The sequence below is a fragment of the Sarcophilus harrisii genome, chromosome 5 (genome assembly GCF_902635505.1).
Source record: "Sarcophilus harrisii chromosome 5, mSarHar1.11, whole genome shotgun sequence".
Taxonomy (NCBI): domain Eukaryota; kingdom Metazoa; phylum Chordata; class Mammalia; order Dasyuromorphia; family Dasyuridae; genus Sarcophilus; species Sarcophilus harrisii.
The window spans coordinates 97868920-97894234 of record NC_045430.1 but is presented as its reverse complement, the minus strand read 5'-3'; positions in this window follow the sequence as shown (position 1 = coordinate 97894234).

The window sequence follows — 25315 nt, the reverse complement described above, 5'->3', positions numbered from 1 at the left end:
TATCAATCATTGCAGATGATATATACTTAGTATACTTAGAGAACTAAAAAAACTATTAGAAGTAATCCACAACTGTAGCAAAGTTGTAGGATACAAAATAAATCTACATAAATCATCAACATTCTTATACATTACTAACAAAATCCAACAGCAAGAGATACAAAAAGTAATTCCATTTAAAATAGCTGTCCATAGGAAAAGATATTTGGGAATCTATCTGCCAAGGGAGGGTCAGGAAGTATATGAGCAAAACTACAAAACACTTTCCACACAAATAAAGTCAGATCTAAGCAATTGGAAAAATATCAAGTGCTCATAGGCCAAGGGAATATAATAAAAATGACAATACTACCTAAACTAATCTATTTATTTAGTGCTATAACAATCAAACTCCCAAGAAACTATTTTATTGTCCTAGAAAAAATAACAACAAAATTCATCTGACTCCAATGCTACTACCTAGGGAAGAAAGTAGGCATAGTTTGATAGACATTCCTAATTTGGGAAAGAAGATTTCAAAGGATTTAGAGAAAAGATAAATAATATCCCACTGACTAAAATGCTTAAGCATGAAATTCTGAAGACAGAAAGGAAAATAATTTTAATCACAGAGAAAAATCTAACATCTTTAGAGAACAGAATAGATACATAAGAGACTCATCAACTAACTTAGATATTCAGAAGAACTATATGGTCATTATTATTCTTAGCAATATAGTGACCCATAACTACGCTGAAGGACTTCTGATGAAAAATGCTATCCACATCCAGAGAAAGAATTGATTGTGTCTGAATACAGATTGAAACATATCTTTTTTTTTTTTTTTGGCTTTATTTTTCTTGAGGATTTTTTTTTGTGGGGGGTGGGGTGAGAAAGGGAGAGATCTAATTTTCTTTTACAACATAACATTTATGGAAATGTTTTGCACAACTTAACATGTGCCTTCTTAAAGTAAGGAGGAAGGGAGAGAATTTGGTACTCAAAGTTTTAAAACAAATGTAAAAATTATTTTACATGTAACTGGGAAAATATTAAATATTAAAACTGTTAAAATTAATGTTGAAAACTAAAAAAAGAAAAAGAAAAAACAAATCCTCTAGAGAACCTTGTTACCAACTCATGGATTGTGGCAGGGGCAATATCTTAGCTTCTCTCTCATACCAATTTTCCTTAAAATATATAAATATTATTTTTGATTCTTGGTTGATTCAGTCAATAATTAAATCTTTATTAATCTCCTCTGAATAATTCTTGCTTTATTTCTTCAAGGAACTCTAATTGAAATAGTTTCTAAGCTTTTTTTTGGTAGTTTGGAAATCATATTCTTATTGCTTTGTGGTTTTGTTGTCCCCATAATAGTACTTTATAGTGGTTGTGTTTATATTTTTCATTTGCTTACTATTGAAATTGGGATTTTGTGTTAGATCCAAACTGTGCATACTTTTTTTGAAAAAATATTTAAATATTGCTTTGTCCTGATTTGTGTTCTCCTAGGGTCCTGCTGCCATTTTCTCTGGGTGTAGAAAGCTGTATTCTTTATAGATCTCAGAGATATATTTAGAATCTTCAGACTACTCTAGGTAATGTTTTTACCACTGCTCTCTTCTAATCATTGCAAATTTATAACTCCAGTGTATGTTTGGGTAACAAAACTATAGTTTTGCCTTTGATTGTAGCTTCACTAGAATACTGCTGACCGGAGTCCATTATTCATCTATTTTGGAAGACTGTGTAGGTTAAGAACCACAGAACTATATGCTCCTCCCCAAATTTTTTTTTGAGACAGTTGGGCTTAAGTGACTTTCGAGGGGTCACATTGATAGGAAGTCTTAAGTGTCTGAGGCTGAATTTGAACGCAGGTTCTCCTGACTCTAGGGCCAATGCTATATCCATGGTGCTATTTTGTTGCTCCTCCTCTTTGTTTCTGAGCTCCTTTCCTTGGTTACTCAGCTCTAAGTTTTGGACTAGAATTTGAAACCCTTATATCTCCTTTATCTAATAAATTTCTTCATGATACATTGAAATCTTTTCCTCTGAATGTGGAAAAAACACAATTACCTTTATTTGTTTTTAATATTTTCTTTTTTTTTTTTTTAAATAAACTTTGCTTTTGTTATTCTGTTGTCATCGGCTCCATTTAGGGTTTTCTTGGCAAACTGCAGTGGTTTGCAATTTCCTTTTTTAGCTCATTTTACAGATGAAGAAACTGAAACAAATAAGGTTAAATGACTTTCCCAGAGTCACAGAGATAATGAGACTGGACTTGAACTCAGGTCTTCCTGTCTCCAGTTCTGGTGCTCTATCCACTGCTAACCTAGCTACTTCTATAAATTTTGCTAACCACCAACATTCACTAGTTGAATTGAAGTTCCTGGAAATATTTTTGGAAGTAAGTGAGATGGAAACATTCCCATAGAAGAGACAGAAATTTAATAGGTGAGAAAGAAATATTTTGATATCCATTCAGATGATCTGCTAAAAGTTGATGTCTGGCTGAATCTGAGAGTTAACGAAAAGATAAAAGAGAATTACGAGTCTCACAGCCTCTCCTTCTACTATTACTATTCTTTTCACAGACCTGTACTCATTCCTTGCCCTAAGTCAGTCACCTCTACATGAAGATTCCTTTCTCAGTCTATACTTTATCTTCAGCCAAATTCAGAGATAGTGGTGACAGAGCTGTCTTTGCCCAGTATCAGTCTCATACCTGCTGTTTCTAATAGTGTTTTTTGCTCTGATACATAGAAATAAGTTCCCTAGCTTTTATTTGCTAGACCATGTTCCCAGCACCTGAAGACTTTTGTCTCTTTCTGCTGACCTAGCCTGGAAAATCTGACTTGCTATGATTTTCTCTTGGATTTCCTGATAGTTATTGAGTCTGGTGCTCTTTCTAGATCTTTGTTGGAGAAATTTTGAGGGAGATTGGGATCCTATAAGTATCATAAGAACTATCATGAAGAAGAGATTCAATTTATTTTGTTTGGTTCCAAAGATAAAATCAAGAGTACTGAAAGGAAAAAAGGGCAGATTTATGCCTTTTATGCCCATTTTAGTACCATTAGAGCTGTCAGAAAAGGGGAATTATCTACCTTTAGTGGTGATGGATTCCCTTTCCTTGGAACAATAAGCAGAGGCTGCATGATCACTTCCTGGATATAGCATAATCGAGATTCCTTTTGGGGTATGAGTTAGACTAGACTGAAATTTCTTTAGGTGAATCTGTTACTCTATCCACTATTTTACATTAACATAGATACACACAGACACATAAACTTTGGTACAGATTTGTGATTGCATCAGTGTAAGAAATTCCCAGAGTAGAAATTCCTTCCACTGATGCACAGTAGACATCTTATCTATATTTACAGGTTAAGTGACTGAAGCGCTGAAAGGTCAAGTGATTTGCAAATAGTCATCATAGAACATCTTATAGATAGGGTGTAAACCAGATCTTTTCTCTAAAGTCATTGCCACATATGGCATATTGCCAATGGCAATTGCTGAATAACAATATGTCATATGTCAATATAAAAGTGTGTGTTTGAATGAATAAATGGCTGTATAGACAGATGAAGAAAAACATTTTTAAATAATATATCCTAAGGAATGGAGTTCATATTCTCATGGTGGTAGAGTAATTGTATATAAAATAGTAAGGTTACAAGGGAAGGATATTTTGGTTTAGAAAGTCATAGGAGTGGTGAATAATGTCAAATGAAGAATAAACTGACATATCTTTTCTAGAAGCAATTTGAATACTGTTTCCCAACTAAGAGATGGAAAACAAGAGTGAGGGAAAGTGTCCTTTTGTGATGAAAAAATAGATGGCAAGGAGACTGCTGGAGCAGATGATAATATGGTATGTAAATCATGGTCTGGGATCTAGGATTGTCCATACATAGTGTATTAATTAGCATGTATAAGCTTCATGAGTCAGAAAACTAACCATGGACTTGATTCCATATTTATAAAATTGATTTTTTTAACCCAAGTATAAGACTGTATATTTATCCCAATTGATTTTTATAGTTAAAGTCAGAAAATTAGAAAGCAATAAAAAATATTTTTTTTTCTGAAGCATTTGAAAAGATTAATGGAGAATGGATTTAAACAATTTAAAAGGATTTGTGATACATAGCACAATTTGATTTATACCATTTGACATTGGCCAGTTAGATTTTGTCTACATTGTGACTGAAACTTTGTACATTGTCAGACACTCAAACTCTCTGTAGTCTTTGACAAAAAAAAAATTCTGGGATGCACAAGAGCCACAATGTATTAGATTTCTGACATCTCCTTTATATAATGTATTTACAGTTAGATTACAGAGTTAGATTTCTGGCAGGAAAGGCTAATATAGTAACTGTCTTTAGACACATTTGATTAAAGCAACTTTAGACAGTGATAACTATCCTAAAATAAACTGTGTGAAAAACAAATATGACTGAAAACCATTCGAGCAATGAGCACTAAGCAAGATTTCTTTTTTATTTAATATTTTATTACATGTAATTACATGTGAAAAAAATTGAAATTTTTTTCAAATTTTGAATTCTAATTCTTTCAATTCCTCCCTCTCTGTCTTTTGAGAAGGCATGTGATTTACTGTATATGTGTGATCAGAAAAAACATATTTCCATATAAGTCATACCGTGAAAGTAAAGTCAGACAAAAAAAGACCCCAAAACAATAAAGTAAAGAAAAAGTACCTTAGATTTACATTTTAGGCTTTACCTATTCTTTCTCTGGAGATGGACTACATCTATCATCATAAGTTCAGAATTGTCTTGGATCATTGAATTGCTGAGAACACGTAAGTTATTCACAGTAGATTCTCATATAATATTGCTGTTGTTGTGCATGATGTTCTCTTGCTTCTGCTTATTTCACTTTACATCAGTTCATGTAAGTCTTTGCAGGTTTTTCTAAAAACATCCTGCTCATTGTTTCTTATATAGCACAATAGTATTCCATTACAATCACATGGGATTGATTTTTAACTTTGCTAAAGTGGGGCTCTGTTTCCAGAGTGGAGGGGCCATGCTTCAAACCTTAGGTTTTTTTGTGTAGCTGTTTTCAGAGATAATTCTGGGCACCTGAAAGTTTTTGGTTCTTTTAAAGTGGTGCAAGAGATGTGTTTACTACTATCCTGTACCGCATTGGTCTGTGACTGACCACAAACATTATTCTCACTCTGTAGCTGTGACCAGAGTCCCTTCTCCTTTGTGGCCACAAACTTAGGTGTGCTAGTGCTCCTCCTTGCCCTGATTATGGGCAATGCAACAGAGTCCTGCCCTTGGGGTCAATAATGAGACCCCTATAATCTTCTGACGGGTTGTCTGACCTTTTTAATATTTGTTTGTTGAGAGGCCTGGAAACTGCTAATGCTGCTACTGATTTGGTTGCCAACCAAGCAGGTTGGCCTACTTCTGTTTTGTTGGAGCCTGCATAGGGCCTGCACTAGACTGAATTTCACTCTCACCTTGGTGTAATAGGTCTTTTCCTGCTGACTTTTAAAGTTGTTTTGAGCTGAAAAATTGTTTCAATCTATCCTCTTAAGGATTCTGTTACCCTAGAATTTGTTTTGATACATTATGTCAAGGTATTTGAAGAAGTTTGGGGGAGATCTAAGTTCTTGCTTTTTTCCTACCACCTTGACTTCACCTCTCAAGCATGATTTTTAATTTTACTTTTCCCCAACTTTAGACTTGAGGCTAGGTGAATCAATTATATCTGTTTTTTCTGGACTATTTTAGATTGGGTTTAAAAATTAATGAAGAATAAGTATTATTATGTAAAAGATTTTATTCTTTTCTACTTTCACTTTCACTTTTTCTACTTTTTTTTTCTTTCTTTTCTCTATGAATCCTTGCCACACTCCCTTTTTTTATCCTCACATATAAACAAAGATATACAGTTCCCTGAAATGTTTTTACTTTTGTCTTTTAAAAATAGGTAGGCACTAATTTTTCTTCCTTTCTATCAATATGAATTCCTTTAACAACTAAATTTGTTCTTTAAATTGAATCCACTTTAAGTGAATTCAAAAATAATATACTATATCCCTCTACTTTGCAAAGCAGCAAAACATACTTACACACCCCTCCTTTTAAAAAATAGGTTAAAAGTTATTAGGCATAAAGTAAATTATGTTATTTGAGATTCCATAAGTTGAAGCCTTGTATGTTAGATAAAATTTAGTGGTTTTCCTTGAATCAGAACATTTAAATTACTATTAATGGTATTTTAAATTTCTTAAATGTGTCTTCTCCATGTTAGTACTACCATTTTCTTTATTGGAAACACCATATCCTAAATAATGGCATTCAGATCATCCCACAAACTTAATGTTTCCCCCAAATGCATCAAATAATAGTGGGGGAATTGGGCATCTTTGCCTTGCTGTCATATTTATTGAAAGTGGTTCTAATATAATGCCTTTCTTCATATTATGCTCGTTTTAATTTTTAGATGCATTTTGTAATAATAAAGGTCCCTTTGTACCTTATATACTGTGGGAATTTTAGCACAAATGAGTGTTGAACTTTGTCAAAGCCTTTTTTTATGCATCTTTTGCAATGACCATGTTGACCTTTAGCTAATCTGATTAGAAAGAAAAGGGAAGAAAATAAAAAAAAATCAGAAATAAGCAAAGTAAAATGACAATAGAAGCAGGAAAAAATAAAAATAATCAGAACATATTTTACACAGTTACTTGCTAATAAAACTGAGAACAAAAACCAGAATGCTTTTGAAATCATAAAATGTGCAAGTTGATGAAAGATCAAATAAAATTATTAAACAAACCCATTTCAGAAAATAAATAGAACTATCTGTAAAGTAACTACCAAAAATAGTTTTTTTTTGAAAAAGGAAAAAAAAATCTGATCCTGTTAGATTAATATGAGAATCCTATCAAACATTAAAAAGTATATCTATATAACATAAATCAGCCTTGGAAATGGGTAATTAAATTGCCTTAAATTATTTCTTTTATGAAGCAAACAATTCTAATACTGAACCCAGGGAAGCATAAAAAAATAAGACTTATAGAAAAATATTGTCAATAAATATTGATTAAAATTTTTAAAATAAAATCTCATCAAATATACAACTTGTCCAAAAAAGAATTCATTATGAACAAATATAATTTATACCAGAGAAAGATACAAGTATGGCTTAGAGATGGATTGGAGGGGGGGAAATCAATAGTTAATCATAGTTAAAATAAGAACATCTAAAATTACATGGTCATTTAAATAGATGCAGAAAAAATTCTTTGAACAAACTACAACATTCATTTCTGCTAAAATCCCCACAAGATAGAAGTACAAAAGGACCTTTATTGTCATAAAATTGTCCAAAAAATCTAAAAATTAAAGCAAACATTATATGAAGAATGACATTACACTCGAATCTTTTCTAATAAATATGACAGCAAAGCAAGAAGCTTCAGCAGTGATGAGGGCTACAAAATAAATGATAAAAAAACCCAAAGCCAGTATTAGAAAGGGAAGTCTCATTCCTAGTAACCATAAAATATATAAAATATCTCAGAATTTAACTACCAACACACTCAAAAGACTTCCATAGATTCAATTACAAGTTTCTTTTTTTTTTCTTTTTTTTTTAAATTAAAGCTTTTTATTTACAAAACATATGCATAGGTAATTTTTTCAACATTGACTATTGGAAAACCTTTTGTTCCAAATTTTCCCTTCCTTCCCCCCACTCCCTCCCCCAGCTGGCAGATAGTCCAATACATGTTAAATATGTTAAAAATACACATTAAATCCAATATTTGTATACATATTTATACAGTTTTTTTGCTGCACAAGAAAAATCAGATTAAGAAGAAAGAAAAAGAAAAATTGAGAAAGAAAACAAAATACAAGCAAATAACAACAGAGAGAGTGAGAATGCTATGTTGTGGTCCACACTCAATTCCCAAGGTTCTCTCACTGGGTGTAGATGACTCTCTTCATCACTGAGAAAGTAGAAGTGGTTTAAATCATCTCATTGTTGAAGAAAGCCATGTCCATCAAAATTGATCACCATATAGTATTGTTGCCGTGTATAATGATCTCCTGGTTCTGTTCATTTCACTTAGCATCAGTTCATGTAGGTCTCTCCGAGCTTCTCTGAAATCATCATGGTGGTAATTTCTTATAGAAAAATAATATTCCATAACATTTATATATCATAATGTGTTCAGCCATTCTCCAATTGATGGGCATCCACTCAGTTTCCACTTTCTTTCCACTACAAAGAGGACTGCTACAAACATTCTAGCACATACAGGTCTCTTTTCCTCCTTTAAGATCTCTTTGGGATATAATTGTAGTAGAAACACTGCTAGATCAAAGGGTATTCACAGTTTGATAACTTTTTGAGCATAGTTCCAAATTGCTTCCATAATTGATGGGATATGTTCACAGTTCCACCAACAATGTATCACTGTCCCAGTTTTCCCACATCCCTTTCAACATTCTGCATTATTTTTTCCTGTCATCTTAGCCAATCTGAGAGGAATGTAATGGTATCTCAAAGTTGTCTTAATTTGTATTTTTCTGGTCAATATGTTATAGAGCACCTTTTCATATGACTAGAAATATTTTCAGTTTCTTCATCTGAAAATTGTCTGTTCATATACTTTGACAATTTATCAATTGGCTTGAACTATTATAAATTTCAGTCAATTTTCTATATATTTTAGAAATGAGGCCTTTATCAGAACTTTTGAATATAAAAATGTTTTCCCAGTGCTTCCCTTCTAATCTTGTCTGTATTAGTTTTGTTTGTAGAAAAACTTTTTAACTTAATAAAATCAAAATTATGTATTTTGTGATCAATAGCGATCTCTAATTCGTCTTTGGTCACAAGTTCCTTCCTCCTCCACAGATCTGATAGGTAAACTAACCTATGTTCTTCTAATTTGTTTATAATATCATTCTTTATGTCTAGATTATGAATCCATTTTGACCTGATCTTAGTATATGGTGTTAGTGTGGGTCTATGCCTAGTTTCTGCCATACTAGCTTCCAATTTTCCCAGCAGTTTTTATTAAATAGTGAATTCTCATCCCAAAAGATTGGGTCTTTGGGGTTGTGAAATACCAGATTGCTATAGACATTGGCTATTTTGTTCTGTGAACCTAAGCTATTACACTGAACAACTTCTTTATTTCTTAGCCAGTAGCAAATGGTTTTGATGATCGCTGCTTTATAATATAGTTTTAGATCTGATACAGCTAGGCCACCTTCATTTGCTTTTCTTTTCATTAATTCTCTTGAAATTCTTGATCTTTTGTTCTTCCAGATGAATTTTGTTGTTATTTTTTTAGGACAATAAAATAATTTCTTGGGAGTTTGATTGTTATAGCACTAAATAAATAGATTAGTTTATGTAGTATTGTAGTTTTTATTATATTAGCTAGGCCTACCCCTGAGCACTTAATATTTTTCCAATTGCTTAGATCTGACTTTATTTGTATGGAAAGTGTTTTGTAGTTTTGCTCATATAATTCCTGACCCTCCCTTGGCAGATAGAATCCCAAATATTTTTTCCTATTGACAATTATTTTAAATGGAATTGGATTTTGTTAGTGATGTATAAGAATGCTGATGATTTACATAGATTTATTTTGTATCCTACAACTTTGCTAAAGTTGTGGAATATTTCTAATAGTTTTTTAGTTCATTCTCTAGGGTTCTCTAAGTATACCAACATATCATCTGCAAAGATTGATAATTTGATTTCCTCATGATCTACTCTAATTCCTTTAATCTCTTTTTCTTCTCTTATTGCCAAAGCTAGTATTTCTAATACAATACTAAATAGTAATGATGATAGTGGGTAACCTTGCTTCATTCCTGAACTTATGGGAAATGGTTCCAGTTCACCATTACATATGATGCTTGCTGATGGTTTTAAATTGATGCTACTAATCATTTTAAAGAAAAGCCCATTTATTTCTATACTCTCTAGTGTTTTTAATCAGAATGGGTGTTGGATTTTATCAAATGCTTTTTCTGCATCTCTTTGAGATGATCATATAGTTTTTCTTAATTTGGTTATTAACATGGCCAATTATACTAATAGTTTTCCTAATATTGAACCAGCTCTGCATTCCTGGTATAAATCCTACTTGGTCATGGCATATTATCCTGGGGATGATATTCTGTAATCTCTTTGCTAATATTTTATTTAAGATTTTTTGCATCAATATTCATTAGGGAGACTCATCTATAATTTTCTTTCTCTTTTTTTGTCCTACCTGATTTAGGTATCAATACCATGTCTGTGTCATAAAAGGAATTTGGTAGGAATCCTTCATTCTCTATTTTTTAAATAGTTTATATAGTATTGGAGTTAATTGTTCTTCATATGTTTGGTAGAATTCACATGTAAATCCATCTATCTGGTCCTGGGGATTTTTTCTTGGGGAGTTGATTTATAGCTTGTTCTATTTCTTTTTCTAAAATGGGACTATTTAAGTAATTTGTTTCCTCTTTTGTTAATCTGGGCAATCTATATTTTTATAGAAATTTCTCCATTTCACTTAGGTTATCAAATTTATTGGCATAATGTTGGACAAAGTAACTCCTAATTATTGCTCTAATTTCCTCTCCATTGGTGGAAAATTCTCCCTTTTCATTTTTGACATTAACAATTTGATTTTCCTTTTTCCTTTTTCTAATCAAAGTAATTAAAGGTTTATCTATCTTGTTGGTTTTTTCATAAAACCAACTCTTAGTTTTACTTATTAATTCAATAGTTTTTTAGGTTTCAATTTTATTGATTTCTCCTTTTATTTTTAGAATTTCGTGTTTGGTATTTGGGGTTTTTTGATTTGTTCTTTTTCTAGCTTTTTTAGTTGTAAGACCAGTTTTTTGATCTTCTCTTTCTCTATTTTATGCAAGTAAGCATCTAGAGATATAAAATTTCCCCTTATTGCCACTTCGGCTGCATCCCACAAATTTTGGTATATTGTCTCTTGGATGAAGTTACTGATTGTGTCTAGGATGAAGTTACTGATTGTGTCTGTGATCTGCTATTTCACCCATTCATTCTTGAGGATGAGATTATTTAGTTTCCAACTACTTTTTGGTCTATTTTCCTGTGGCTTTTTATTGAATGTAATTTTTATTGCATTATGATCTGAAAAAAATGCATTTACTATTTCCGCCTTTCTGCATTTGATTTTGAGGTCTTTAAGCTTCTTAAAGAATAACTGAAATAGATGGAGGAATATTCAGTACTAAAGTTAACTTAAATTTTAAATGTTATATCAATCAAATTATAAAGGTAATATACTATAGAACTTGATAGAAAAACAAAATTCATTCAGAAAAATTTTAAAAATCTAGAATATTAAGGAAACAATGAAAAGAAGTAGAGACAAAAGGAGAATAGTACTTCCCAGGCTTCAAATTATAAGGTATAAGTCATCAGACCCATATATTGGTATTGGTTAAAAAAAAACAGAGATAGATCAATGGAAGAAACTAGACAAATGAGAATTCGAAAAAAGGAACTTAGCAACTCATTGTTTTACCCATTGGAAAACACAAAATTTTGGGGAAAGAATTCACTAAGTGATTTAAAAAAATTGCTGAAAAAAATTGGAAAATAGGCTTCTAAAAATAGTACTTGGGTCACTTTCCAAAATACATTCTACATGAATAGATAATCTTAATATTAAAGGTTGAATATTTCTCACAGCTATATGATGTGGCATTTAAAAAGTTTGAGACACAATTAATCATTTTATTAATAATGCCAGAATTCTCATATGCCCACTGGAAGAGGGTTTTTTTTGAGAGGCATCAACTCTAATTAGTTAACAATTAAAGAGAGAACAAATATTGTAATGAGGGGCTGGGCTTGAGCTTTGATTATATTTCTTACTTTTAAGTTAACCCTAAAGGCCTTAGGAAATATATTTAAAGAATTTAACCTTCACCCACTCCTGAGCAGAAGTGAATTTCATGTTACATTAGAAGTCTGATCTAGTTAGGTGGAGTAGCAATTCACAGAATGAGGGAAATATTAATTCTATCTTTCATTAGCCCTATGCCTGAAAGAAATTGTAAAGGGGAAAAGAGCTGGACTCTGGTCAGTTTTAATAATTGGCTATTAGCATGGGAGAGAAGTGATAATTTCTCTCAATGTAGAAGATCAGATGTATTCTTTACCAAACAAAGGATAGAGATAATTATAAAAGATACTATTTATAACATTCATTAAATGAAACTGAAAAAATTCTGTAATGACAAAATTAATTTAGGATAATAATGGGAAAAGAAAATTTTCTGTATCCAATTTCTCTAATAAAACTTATGTATTTCATACAACTCATAGACATACACATATGTGTATTTATACATACAAATATGTATATAATATGTATAGTTTTAGTTACATGCATATAAAACTAAATATAGCTCATTATATAACTAGCTAGTTAGCTATATAGATATTATAGCTATAGGTATAGGATTCTAGTTATAAAAATATATTAAGTGCTTAGGCTTGGGGATATTTTTAGATATCTAATACATGATAATATATTTCTTTTAAAATATTTTATTTTTTCCAATTATGTGTGAGAAAATTTGACATTTATTTATTTTTTTTTTCCTTTTTGAAATTTTTTTTTTTTAAATTTAATAGCCTTTTATTTACAGGATATATACATGGGTGACTTTACAGCATTAACAATTGCCAAACCTCTTGTTCCAATTTTTCACCTCTTACCCCCCCCACCCCCTCCCCTAGATGGCAGGATAACCAGTAGATGTTAAATATATTAAAATATAAATTAGATACACAATAAGTATACCTGACCAAAACGTTATTTTGCTGTAGAAAAAGAATCAGACTCTGAAATATTGTACAATTAGCTTGTGAAGGAAATAAAAAATGCAGGTGGGCATAAATATAGGGATTGGGAATTCAATGTAATGGTTTTTAGTCATCTCCCAGAGTTCTTTTTCTGGGCATAGCTGGTTCAGTTCATTATTGCTCCATTGGAAATGATTTGGTTGATCTCGTTGCTGAGGATGGCCTGATCCATCAGAACTGGTCATCATATAGTATTGTTGTTGAAGTATATAATGATCTCCTGGTCCTGCTCATTTCACTCAGCATCAGTTCATGTAAGTCTCTCCAGGCCTTTCTGAAATTATCCTGTTGGTCATTTCTTACAGAACAGTAATATTCCATAATTTTCATATACCACAATTTATTCAACCATTCTCCAACTGATGGACATCCATTCAGTTTCCAGTTTCTAGCCACTACAAAAAGGGCTGCCACAAACATTCGTGCACATACAGGTCCCTTTCCCTTCTTTATAATCTCTTTGGGATATAATCCCAGTAGTAACACTGCTGGATCAAAGGGTATGCACAGTTTGATAACTTTTTGAGCATAGTTCCAAACTACTCTCCAAAATGGTTGGATTCGTTCACAACTCCACCAACAATGCATCAATGTCCCAGTTTTCCCGCATCCCCTCCAACAATCATCATTATTTTTTCCTGTCATCTTAGCCAATCTGATAGGTGTGTAGTGGTATCTTAGAGTTGTCTTAATTTGCATTTCTCTGATTAATAATGACTTGGAGCATCTTTTCATATGACTAGAAATAGTTTCAATTTCTTCATCTGAGAATTGTCTGTTCATATCCTTTGACCGTTTTTCAAATTTGACATTTATTTAAAAACAATTTGGAGTTCCAGATCCTTTCCCTTCCTTCCTTCCCTTTTCCCTTTATTAAGAAGGCAAGCAATTTGATATATAGGTTAAAGAGTATGTTCATTTTAGTCATTTAATGTGCATAATTCCAAATTGTTTTGCAAAATGGTTGTTCTGATTCATAGCTTCACCACTTTGCTAGTCTTTCCATACTCCTATTTCTCTAATTATTAATAATTTGTAATATAGTCTTGAATAAAATCATAACAGATTAGTGTCTAAATGTTTGGAGCTGAGAGAATTTATATCATTAATTATTGCCTCCCTTTATTGGTTATATTTGGGAACAAAATCTTCTCTTTCCCTCCTCTCCCCTAGCTCTTTACTGTTCATTGAAGCCACACTGGCATCTCTCAGTTCATAAAAGTTGATTGTTTTGTCTTCTCTTTTAAATGTCTGAACATATTTTTGGTCTATAAAGTCATGATGCCTTTTTGGAAGGATTTTTTTTTTTTCATTTTTCAGGTGCTCCAATATCTATTTGCTGATTTTTAAAATTTTTGATATTTTAAATCTTGCTGAAAATTTTTAATTCCAGTGGACTATTTCTTTTCCTCATGATCAATCCACTGCATTCATAGAAGAATTAAAAGTGCAAAATGCCTGTTTCAATGCTTCTGGCTAGATATTATTTATATATTAAGATATTAAGTCGATGCTGATGGAACTTCATTAGATATAATAAAAAAGGTCATTCTTTTCTCTGCAAACTGATCCCTCAGTACTCACTAGAAGCAACAAAACTGCTTCTCTTGTTTTTTTGGAACTGTCTTCTAGTTGACTCCTGTTCAATTAGCATGAACTGACATTGTAATTATTTCTCATTAAAATGTTGCCAACCTACATTCTAATATCTCTTAGATGTGGGGATATCTTTGGATATTTAATATCTCTTAGCTTCAGGGTAGTATTTTAATTTTTAAAATTAATTGTAAGAAAATTTAACATTCTTAAAAATCCTTTCTCTCCCTCCCTTCTCTTTTCCTCTCATTAAAAAGGCAAGGACTTTAATATGGGCTATACACGTGCAGTCGTGACAAACTTATTTCCACATTAGTTATGTTGTGAAAGAAAACACAAACTAAAAATATTATACCCCTACAAAAATACAGTTTAAAAAAGTGCTTTGATATGCATTCAGACTCCATCAGGTCTTTCCCTGGAGATGGATAGCATTCATTCTTCATCACAAATCTTTTGGAATTTTCTTGGATCATTCTATTGCTGATAATAGTTAAATCATTCACAGTTGATAATCATTGCTTTTACTATATATATTGTTCTCTTGCTTCTTTCTCACTTCACTTTTCATCAGTTCAGATAAATCTTCCCAGATTTTTCTGAAAGCATCTTGCTTTCATTTTTTATTTTGCATAATACTATTCCATCACTATCATCACAACTTCTTCAGCAATTCCCAATTGATGGTCACCCCTTTAATTTCCAGTTATTTAACACCATAAACATTTGTGTACTTATAGACCTTTTCCCCTTTTGGGGGGGAGGATTCTGGGTCAAAGGCTATACATGATTTTATAGCCCTTTTGGCATAGATCTAAAGTGCTCCCCAGAATGATTGAATCAGTTCACAAATCCAAGATTTTTCTAATCAATATTTTCTCTTTCATTTGGGAGTTCAAGAATTTGACCATACAATTCCTGTTCTCACCCCAGTATGCTCCATTCTCACCCCAATGAAACATATCTTTCTTGCCAATCTTCTAAGTTGTCTAGGGCTGGGAAATTATTTTACCTCACTATTTTGTTGTTTTATTGATTAGAAAATTGTTTTTTTTCTAATCATTTTTTTTCATATGACTATAAATAGCTTTGATTTCTTCATCTGAAAGGTTATACTCAGTTTTTCTGAGAAGGTTATTCCTGGTTGGAATCTTTGTTCCTTTGCCTTTCAGAATATGATATTCCAAGCCCTCTTATCCTTTAATGTGGAAGTTGTTAAGTCTTGTATGATCTTTACTATGACTTCATCATATTTAAATTGTTTCTTTCTGGTTTCTTGCAATATTTTCTCTTTGCTTTGGGAGTTTAAGAATTTGGCTATACAATTCCTGCTGTCCCCCAATGTGCTTGATTCTCACTCCAATGAGACACATTTTTCCTTCCAACCTTCTAAGTTGTCTTGAGCTTGAAAATTATTTTACCCCACTATTTTGGTGGTTCTAGCACTATTTTTTTTGGTTCTACCATTCCAGAATTCATTTTGAGCTATCATTTTCAAGGAGGGGAAATTAGGAGATACCAGGTGAGTGAAATAAGATCTTTTTCAGATCATTTTGGATCTGCCTTCTGAATATATACATTTCATAACATTGGTAAGAGAACAGCTGATGAAAAAAAGATAAATAAATCACTCAAGTGTTAGGAAGCATTCCTATCTAATCTAAAAAAATCTTTGCAAGTTTGGCAAAGTTCAGTTACTGTTAATCTTTTAATGTAACTCCTACTCACTGGAATAATAAGATCAAGTACATCTAACTAGTTAACCTAGAAATTCTTGGAGTTCACACCTTGGATCTCAGCTCAGTTATTCTCACCACTTAGTGATAGCACAAATATTAGGTTTCACAAGAAAAATCCAGAGAATTATTTAAACATATAGGGAAGCAAGGATAGCAATGAAGAATACTAAGCTGAAGAAAAACTCCAAACTCAAATTTGAAAACAGAACAAAAAAGCATTTTACTCTATTCTGAAGACAATCAAAGATTTTCAGCATAACTGGATTTGGCTCACAGCAAATATTTATTATTTGCTTCCTTCCTCCCTCTTTTAGACTCATCAAATCTGGAAGTGACTAGAGAAGGGGGAAGATTTCACATTTGTTAACATTAATGTCTAAGAAAATCATGGTTTTATAGGAAATGGTTGTATTGGAAGAACGCTCAGACACTACTTAATCCTTGAATTCCTCATTTTATAGATAACTAAGCCAAAAAAGTTAAGTGTCTTGTTCAGGTTCACAAACACAGCAGCTAGCAGAGCAAAGACCTGAATATAGCATCTCAACTCCAAATCCAAGGTTCTTTCTTGATTACGGAAAGAATATTGCTCTTGGGAGTCATAAAACCTGACTGTGACTTTCAAGCTATGACATTGCTTAGCAATGTGTCCATATAATAGTATTTTTACCTCTCTTAATCTTAGTTGGCCTCTCTGTAAAATCAATATAGTAAATAAAAATAACAAATGGCAAAGCGCTTGAGATGCATAAATCAAGTACCATATTCAAAAGGATATGAGGTGTCAAAATATCAGCATGATCCCTGCCAGAGCTTATGATCTATATTTTTTTTCTGACATAAAAATATTAACTTAGTAAATCAGTGATTTTAATTAGGTCTTCATCTATTAGGAAAGTATATATTATAGTGTTATGGGGAAAAATAACTGGAACCAACATACTTATATATGTCAAATGATTAATATGCAGACATTTCTTTTTTATCCAAATCTTGTAACCTGACAGAAAAGATATTCTTGGCCAGTGTCAGAGAAAAAACAATGTGCTTATTGTGAAAAGTTGGCAGAAGCAGGTTTTCAGGCTATGGAATTTTGGATTGCTGTTTGAGATTCTTTGCTTTGGATATTGGGGAGGAAAAGGAAAAAGAATAATAAGGGAAGGGTACAAGAAAGGGGAAGGGATTCAAAGGGAGGAGGGAGAGATCCTAAAGAGGGAGAGACACAAGGGGGACCAATAAGTTTAATATTAGAGAAGGGGAGAAGGAGGGCAAGAAAAAGAAAAGCATAATCTGGGGATATTAGGATGGCAGGAAGTACAGAATTAGTAATTTTAACCATAAATGTGAATGGGATGAACTCTCCCATAAAGCGGAGGCAGATAGCAGACTGGATCAAAAATCAGAACCCTACAATATGTTGTTTACAGGAAATGCATTTAAAACAGGGAGATACATACAGAGTAAAGGTAAAAGGCTGGAGCAGAATCTATTATGCTTGAGGTGAAGTCAAAAAAGCAGGGGTAGCCATCCTTATCTCAGATCAAGCAAAAGCAAAAATTGATCTAATTAAAAGAGATAAGGAAGAAAACTATATCTTGCTAAAGGGCACTATATACTCTTGATTCTATTCACTTTACTTAGCATCAGTTCAAAGTCTCTCCAGGCCTTTCTGAAATCATCCTACTGATCATTTCTTATAGAACAATGATATTCTATAACATCCATATATCATAACTTATTCATCCATTCCCCAACTAATGAGCATCCACTCAGTTTCCACTTCCTTGCCACTGCAAAAGGGCTGTTAAAACCTGTAATAACTAGGTCAAAATATTATTGAAATAAGAAACATCAGATCGTCACAAAATAATATGTCAATAAAAATGCATCAAAAATGGCAGTCATGTGGATCTGTTTTGTAAATGGAGAGATTTAAAGTGACAATTCAGAACTGAGTGATTGCCATCAGAAATTATAGAAAAGTTATCTTTAAGGATTCCAAGTTAATAATTAGTGCAACTTTTCTCTTATCACTCTCACTCTCATCAAGAGATGTCACCTATTGAACCATACCTAACTTATTCTCTCAATTTTCAGAGAATGAGATACTTCTCATTTTTTATAAAGACATAATACCTTTATCTGTGGCTTTCATTTCATCCTCTTCCATCTCTTCTAGCACATTAGTCCCAGGGGTCCCAACACTTTGTTCTATCTACTACTGGGTCCTTCCACTCTGATTCTGCCCAGAATTCTTCTATCATTAAAAAAAATCTTCTCTTGATCCTTCTGTCCTATTTTCTCTTTTTGCCCCCTTTTATTGAAAAATTTCCAGAAAGAGCAATATATATATACTTTGCCATCCATTTCTTTATCATATGTGTTTGCGTGTGCCTTCCTCATTACTCTTCTAAAATTATTCTCCAAAACATCACTAAAAAGGCTAGGTTCTCCTCCCTCCACCCGAGTCTTAATTCTTTTTGTCCTATATCTCTGTATCAATTCCACTGAATTCAATTAACAATAACAATTAATAATAAAAACAGTAAATAATACTTTAAGATCTATGAATTATTCTTGACCCAACAACACTGTAAAGTAGGCATTGAAAGTTTAATAATAAGAGCTAGCATTTATATTTTGGTTTTTAAAGGTTTACAAATTGCTTTACAACTTTTATCCTCAGAACATCTCTGAGAGGTATTGTTTTTATTATTCCCATTATTCCCACAGATGAGAAAATGGAAACAGAGGGAGGTTAAACAATTTGCTCAGGGTTACAGAGATAGCAAATATCTAATACTGAAATTGAACTTATCTTCCTGATTCCAGGTCCAGTCCTCTACCTGCTGTGTCCACATATCTGACCTAATGTGGAATAAATAGATGATTTTATACTTTTCCATTTCCCTCTCCACCTGTGGGACCCTGAGTCATTGCTCCTTGCCCATGGGCATTCTAGTTCAGAATTAAGGGCTTGGAGTTTTGAGATGATACAGTAAAAATCCCTAAGGGTCTCTCCGTCTCTCTGTCTCTTGGTCTATTTGTTTGGTTTTTTCTTAGTCTCTTTCTCTTCTCTTGGTCTTTCTCTTTCTTTTGGTCTCTTGGTCTCTGTCTTTTTCTCTGTGTCTCTCCTTTCTCTCCTAGTTGAAATGGTTACTGCTCATTTGTTTCATAGAAGGACTTTGCTTAGGTTTATTCTTTATTTTTGCAAAAATTGTTTGCACCCTGAGCAAGCATTTGGTATATAAACCAGTTTTCTCCCAAATCTGTGGTATTTTGTATGTTGCTATGTATGCAGGAAGATATGATTCTTGATATAAAGAGTTTGCTGAGTTTGACCACTATGTGCAATGTACTTTCAGGTATGATTAGGCCATCTAAGAAATCACGGTATACATAGAAAACACTAGAGACCTGCTTCTAGGAGATTGGAAGACTAAAGCATGTATGAACATTCTGCATTGGCCTGGCATGTAGTTGAGAGAAATCTTTTACCATTGGCTTTCTGGATGGATCTATCAGTCTTTAAAATAACCTGATTAAATAAATAGTGGTAGAGAAATTTTGCTGCATTTGAGTCTTAGGGTTAAGAACTCTTTTACTTACACCATGTGGTAGGGGAAAGGGCATGAGGATAATATTTTCTATCTAGTCCCTCCATTAGGTCATGTGGTTCCCAAGAAATAGGCTTGAGGTTTGACCTTTTCATTCATTCTTTTTCATTCTAGGTGTGGGGAACAGTCTACGTTCTGGTTCAGAATCCAGAAACCCAGGCCAATCTTAATCTTAGTAGACTTGCCAAAGGAAGAGGCTTTATGCCTAAATCATGGACCCATTTTGATCTTATCTTGGTATATAGTGTTAAGTATGGGTCAGTGCCTAGTTTCTGCCATAATAATTTCCAATTTTTCCAGCAATTTTGTCATACAGTGAATTCTTATCCCCAAAGTTGGGATCTTTGGGTTTGTCAAAAATTAGACTGCTATAGTTATTGACTATTTTGTCCTGTGAACCTAACCTATTCCCCTGATCAACTAGTCTATTTCTTAGCCAACACCAAATGGTTCTGGTGACCGCTGCTTTATATGGTTCTTGTTAATTTGGTTTTTGATATAGTCAATTATGCTAATAGTTTTCCTAATATTGAACCAGCCCTGCATTCCTGGTATAAATCCTACTTGGTCATGGTGTATTATCCTACGGATAATATTCTGTAATCTGTTTGCTAATATTTTATTTAAGATTTTTGCATCATTATTCATTAGGGAGACTGGCCTATAATTTTCTTTCTCTCTTTTTGTCCTACCTGTTTTAGATATCAGTACCATGTCTGTGTCATAAAAGGAATTTGGTAGGAATCCTTCATTTCCTATTTTTTCAAATAGCTTATATAGCATTGGAGTTAATTGTTCTTTAAATGTTTGGTAGAATTCACACGCAAATCCTTCTGTTCCTGGGGACTTTTTTTTAGGGAGTTCATTAATAACATGTTCTATTTCTTTTTCTAAAATGGGACTATTTAACCAATTTGCTTCTTCCTCTGTTAATCTGGACAACCTATATTTTTGAAGGTATTCATCCATTACATTTAAGTTATCAAATTTTTGGCATAAAGTTAGGAAAAGTAACTCCTAATTATTGCTCTAATTTCCTCTTCATTAGTGGAAATTTCTCCCCTTTCATTCTTCTCTTTTCAGACTAACAATTTCATTTTCCTCTTTCCTTTTCTAATCAAATTTACCAAGGGTTTATCTATTTTGTTGTTTTTTTCATAAAAGCAACTCAATTTTATTTATTAATTCAATAGTTTTTTTTTTACTTTCAATTTTATTGATCTCTCCTTTTATTTTTAGAATTTCAAGTTTAGTGTTTGGGAGTTTTTAATTTGCTCTTTTTCTAGCTTTTTTAGTTGTAAGCCTAATTCATTGATTTTCTCTTTCTGTATTTTATGCAAGTAAGCCTCTAGAGATATAAAATTTCCCCTTATTACCACCTTAGTTGCATCTTACCCATTTTGGTATGATATCTCATTATTGTCATTCTCTTGGCTGAAATTATTTGTTGGGTCTATGATTTGGGGTTTCACCCAATCATTCTTTAGGATGAGATTCTTTTTTTTAGTTTCCAATTACTTTTTGGTCTATTTTCCCCTGGCTTTTTATTGAATATATTTTTTAAACATTGTGATCTGAGAAGGATGCATTTACTATTTCTGCCTTTCTGCATTTGAATTTGAAGTCTTTATGTTCTAATATATTGTCAATTTTTGAATAGGTACCATGAACTGCCAAAAAGAAAGTGTATGTTTTTCTGTCTCCATTTAGTTTTCTCCAAAGATCTATCATACCCAACTTTTCTAATGTTCTATTTACCTCTTTAAATTCTTTCTTATTTTTTTGTGGTTTGATTTATTTCTGAGAGTGCAAGGCTGAGATCTCCCACTATTATAGTTTTGCTGTCTATTTTTTCTTGCAGCTCTTTAAATTTTTCTTTTAAGGGTTTAGATGCTACACCACTTGGTACATATATGTTTAATATTGATATTGCTTCATTATCTATGCTATTGGTTATGCCCTTCCTTATCTCTTTTAATTAGATCAATTTTTGCTTTTGCTTGATCTGAAATCAGGATGGCTACCCCTGCTTTTTTGCTTTTTTGACTTCACCCGAAGCATAGAGATTCTGCTCCAGCCTTTTACCTTTATTCTGTATGTGTCACCCTGCTTCAAGTATGTTTCCTGTAAACAACATATTGTAGGATTCTGGCTTTTAATCTAGTCTGCTATCCACCTCTCTTTTATGGGGGAGTTTACCCCATTCACATTTATGGTTAAAACAACTAATTCTGTATTTCCTGCCATCTTATGATCCTCCAATTATGCTTTTTTTTCCCTTTCCCCCTTACTACCCTCCCCAGTATTAGACTTATGAGCACTACTTGCCTCATGCAGTCTTCCCTCTTTAGAATCCCTCCCTCCCCCTTGAAGTCCCTTCTCTTTTCTTAAACCTTTTCTGTATTCCATTTTATTTATCCAACTCTTCTCTTTTTGTTTTTCCTCTCCCACTTTTCAATGAGGTGGGAAAAGTTTCTATGTAAACTAAATATGTCTAATGTTTTCTCTTTGAGCCAAATTTGAGTAAGGTTCAAACTATGTTCATCTCCCTCCCTTCCTTCTCTCAAATAGAATAGGTTTCCTTTCCCTCTTTGTGAGATGTACTTTCCTTCTTTTTACCTTCACTTTTCCCTTTTTCTGGTACAATTTCCTTTTCCACCTCTAGTTCCTTTTTTATATTATAATAGTAAAACTAAATTATACATGTACTTTTTAAGTATTCCCATAACAGAAATACAGTTCTCAAGAGTTCTTTTTACCTTTTTATGCTTCTTTTGAGTCCTATATTTATCTGGAGGTCAAATGTTTTGTTTAGCTGTGGTGTTTTTCATGAGGAATAAAAGAAATTCACCTATTTCATTGAATATCCATCTTTTCCCCTGGAATAAAATGCTCATTTTAGCTAGGTAAGTTATTCTTGGCTGCAGACAAATCCTTTTGCCTTTTGAAATATCAGATTCCAGGCCCTTTGATCCTTTAATATGCATGCTGCTAGACCCCAAGTGATCCTTATTGTGGCTCCTTGGTATTTGAATTGTTTTTTTTTCCTGGCTGCTTGTTGTATTTTTTCCCTTAGTCTGTTAGTTCTGGAATTTAGTCACACTATTCCTTGGAGTTTTAATTTTAGGATCTCTTTCAGTAGGTGATTGATGAATTCTTACAATGTCTATTTTGACTTCTGTTTCTATAACATCTGGGAAGTTTTCTTTGATGATTTCCTGAAAAATAGTGTCTAGGCTCTTTTTTTCATCATGATTTTCAGGAAGTCCAATAATCCTTAGACTATCTCTCCTAGATCTATTTTCCAGGTCTGTTGTTTTTCCAAGTAGATATTTAACATTTTTTTCCTTTTTTTTTTTTTTTTTTGGTTTTGCTTGATTGATTCTTGGTGCCTTCTCACATCATTCATTTCCATTTGTTCAAGTCTGATTTTTAATGAATTATTTTTTATTTACTTTTTTATTTCTTTTTTATTTGTACAATTGAGTTTTTAAATGAGTTGTTTTTTTTCTATGGCATTTTTTCCCATTTCACCAATTTTTTAAAAGAATTATTTTCTTTTTCCAATTCACAAATTCCACTTTCCTTGGCATTGTTTACTTTTTCCAGTTCACAAATTCTGTTTTCCTGGGAGTTGTTTATCAGTTCCAAATTGCAAATTCTGTTTTTCAGGGAGGTGATTTCTTTATCCACTTTATCTTTTAATGAGTAACTTGACTTATCCTGACCCTTTCCCAAAGCTTTCCTTTCCTTTCCCCATTTTTCTTCTAGCTCTCTTTTGAGATCCTTTTAAATTTCTTGTATGAGAGTCTTGTGTGATGGGGATCAGATCATATCCACCTTTGGATCTAGAGACAAACTGTTTTTAGTTTCCTCAGGATTTGAAGTATGCTCTCTTTCCTTTTAGAAGGTATCAATAGTTAGAGCCTGATTTGCTTTTTTGCTCATTTTGGAAAAGAAAAAAACAAAACAAAACAAAAGCTACGGTCTGTTTTTCAGGGGCAGTGGGGTATTTTCAAGCTGTCTCTACAGACGATAGGAAGTGGCAATGAAGAGGCAGTGGGACAGCACTCACTGACATCTGAAATCATCAGCAGCAGAAAGGCAGCTATTAGGTCTATGCTGGGACCAACTACTGAGGCTGCACCTGGATCACTCTGAGTCACTTCAGCTGCAGGGTAGGTGTGGCCAGGTCCCTAGAGACTCTAGTGTTTTCGGGTTATAGTCTTTATGCCCTGTGTTTATAGCTTTTCTGCTGATCTGGCTTGCTGCCAGGGCAAAATAGCCACACTGTGTTAAAGTTCTCCCTGCAAATTTTCTGCTGGCTGAGACCACATCCTGCCCCTCTCCAGTCTGCTTAGCATGAGCTGTTTCTCATGTTCTCACTTCCAACTTGTCTGATGGCTGCACCTGGCCTAACCCTGTTTGTCCCCGTGCATGAGCAAAACAGACTTTTTCTGGCAAATTTCAAGATTGTCTTCTGTTAGCAATGTATTGTACTCCCAGTATTAGTGGGTTCTGACAGTCAAGCACTAATTCCAAGTCTGAATATCACTAAATAGATTGAGAGAACCGGAGAGTTTAGGAAGATGTGTGTGTTCTCTCCACCATCTTGGCTCTGCCCTCTTAACATCTCTTTTTAACACATTTCTTCCTAGGGTTCAAAGGAATTTTTGAAAACTACTTCAAGACTTTATGTATTTAATTTTTTTTTCAGAAAATTGTATCTCCTTCAAGAAAAGACAAGAGCATTTACCATCAACCTTTCATTTCATTAAGAGAGTGTTTACAACAAAAAATCTTTCTGAGGCTAAGTAGTTCCAGAAGGATTGATACTGAGAACAATCCCAGGATCTAATAGTTGAGAGAATATTAATATGTCTTGTAGTTCAAATTTTTACCAAACTATAGTCCATTGACCATTGATGACTTGAAAAAGTTTTTTTTTTCTTTTTAATAGTATTTATTTTTCCAAATACATGCCAAGATAGTTTTCACCTTTGTAAAACCAAAAAGGGTTTTTGATAGCCAGAGTTAGACTGGCTCATTTATAATCTGGGTGAAGTTTATTAATGTTTTTAAAATGTATTGATCCATTTTATCTTTGAATCATAATGAAATATGGGATATTTCACAAATAGACTAGTCATCTTTGTCCACACTAATCTTTGTCATTCCAATTTTAGTTTTTTGTTGTTCAGCCATTTTTCAGTTGTGCTTGACCCTTGGTGATGCCATTTGGGGTTTTCATGGCAAGGATATTGAAGTGGTTTGCCATTTCCTTTTCTGGCTCACTTTACAGATGAGGAAACTGAAGCATCAGAATTCAACAGGGTTAAATGACTTTCTCAGGATCAAATAACTAGGGTTTCAGACCAAATTCGAACTCAGGTCTTTCTGACTCTAGACAAAGCATTCTATTCATTATATCACTTAATTTTCCTAATTTAAAT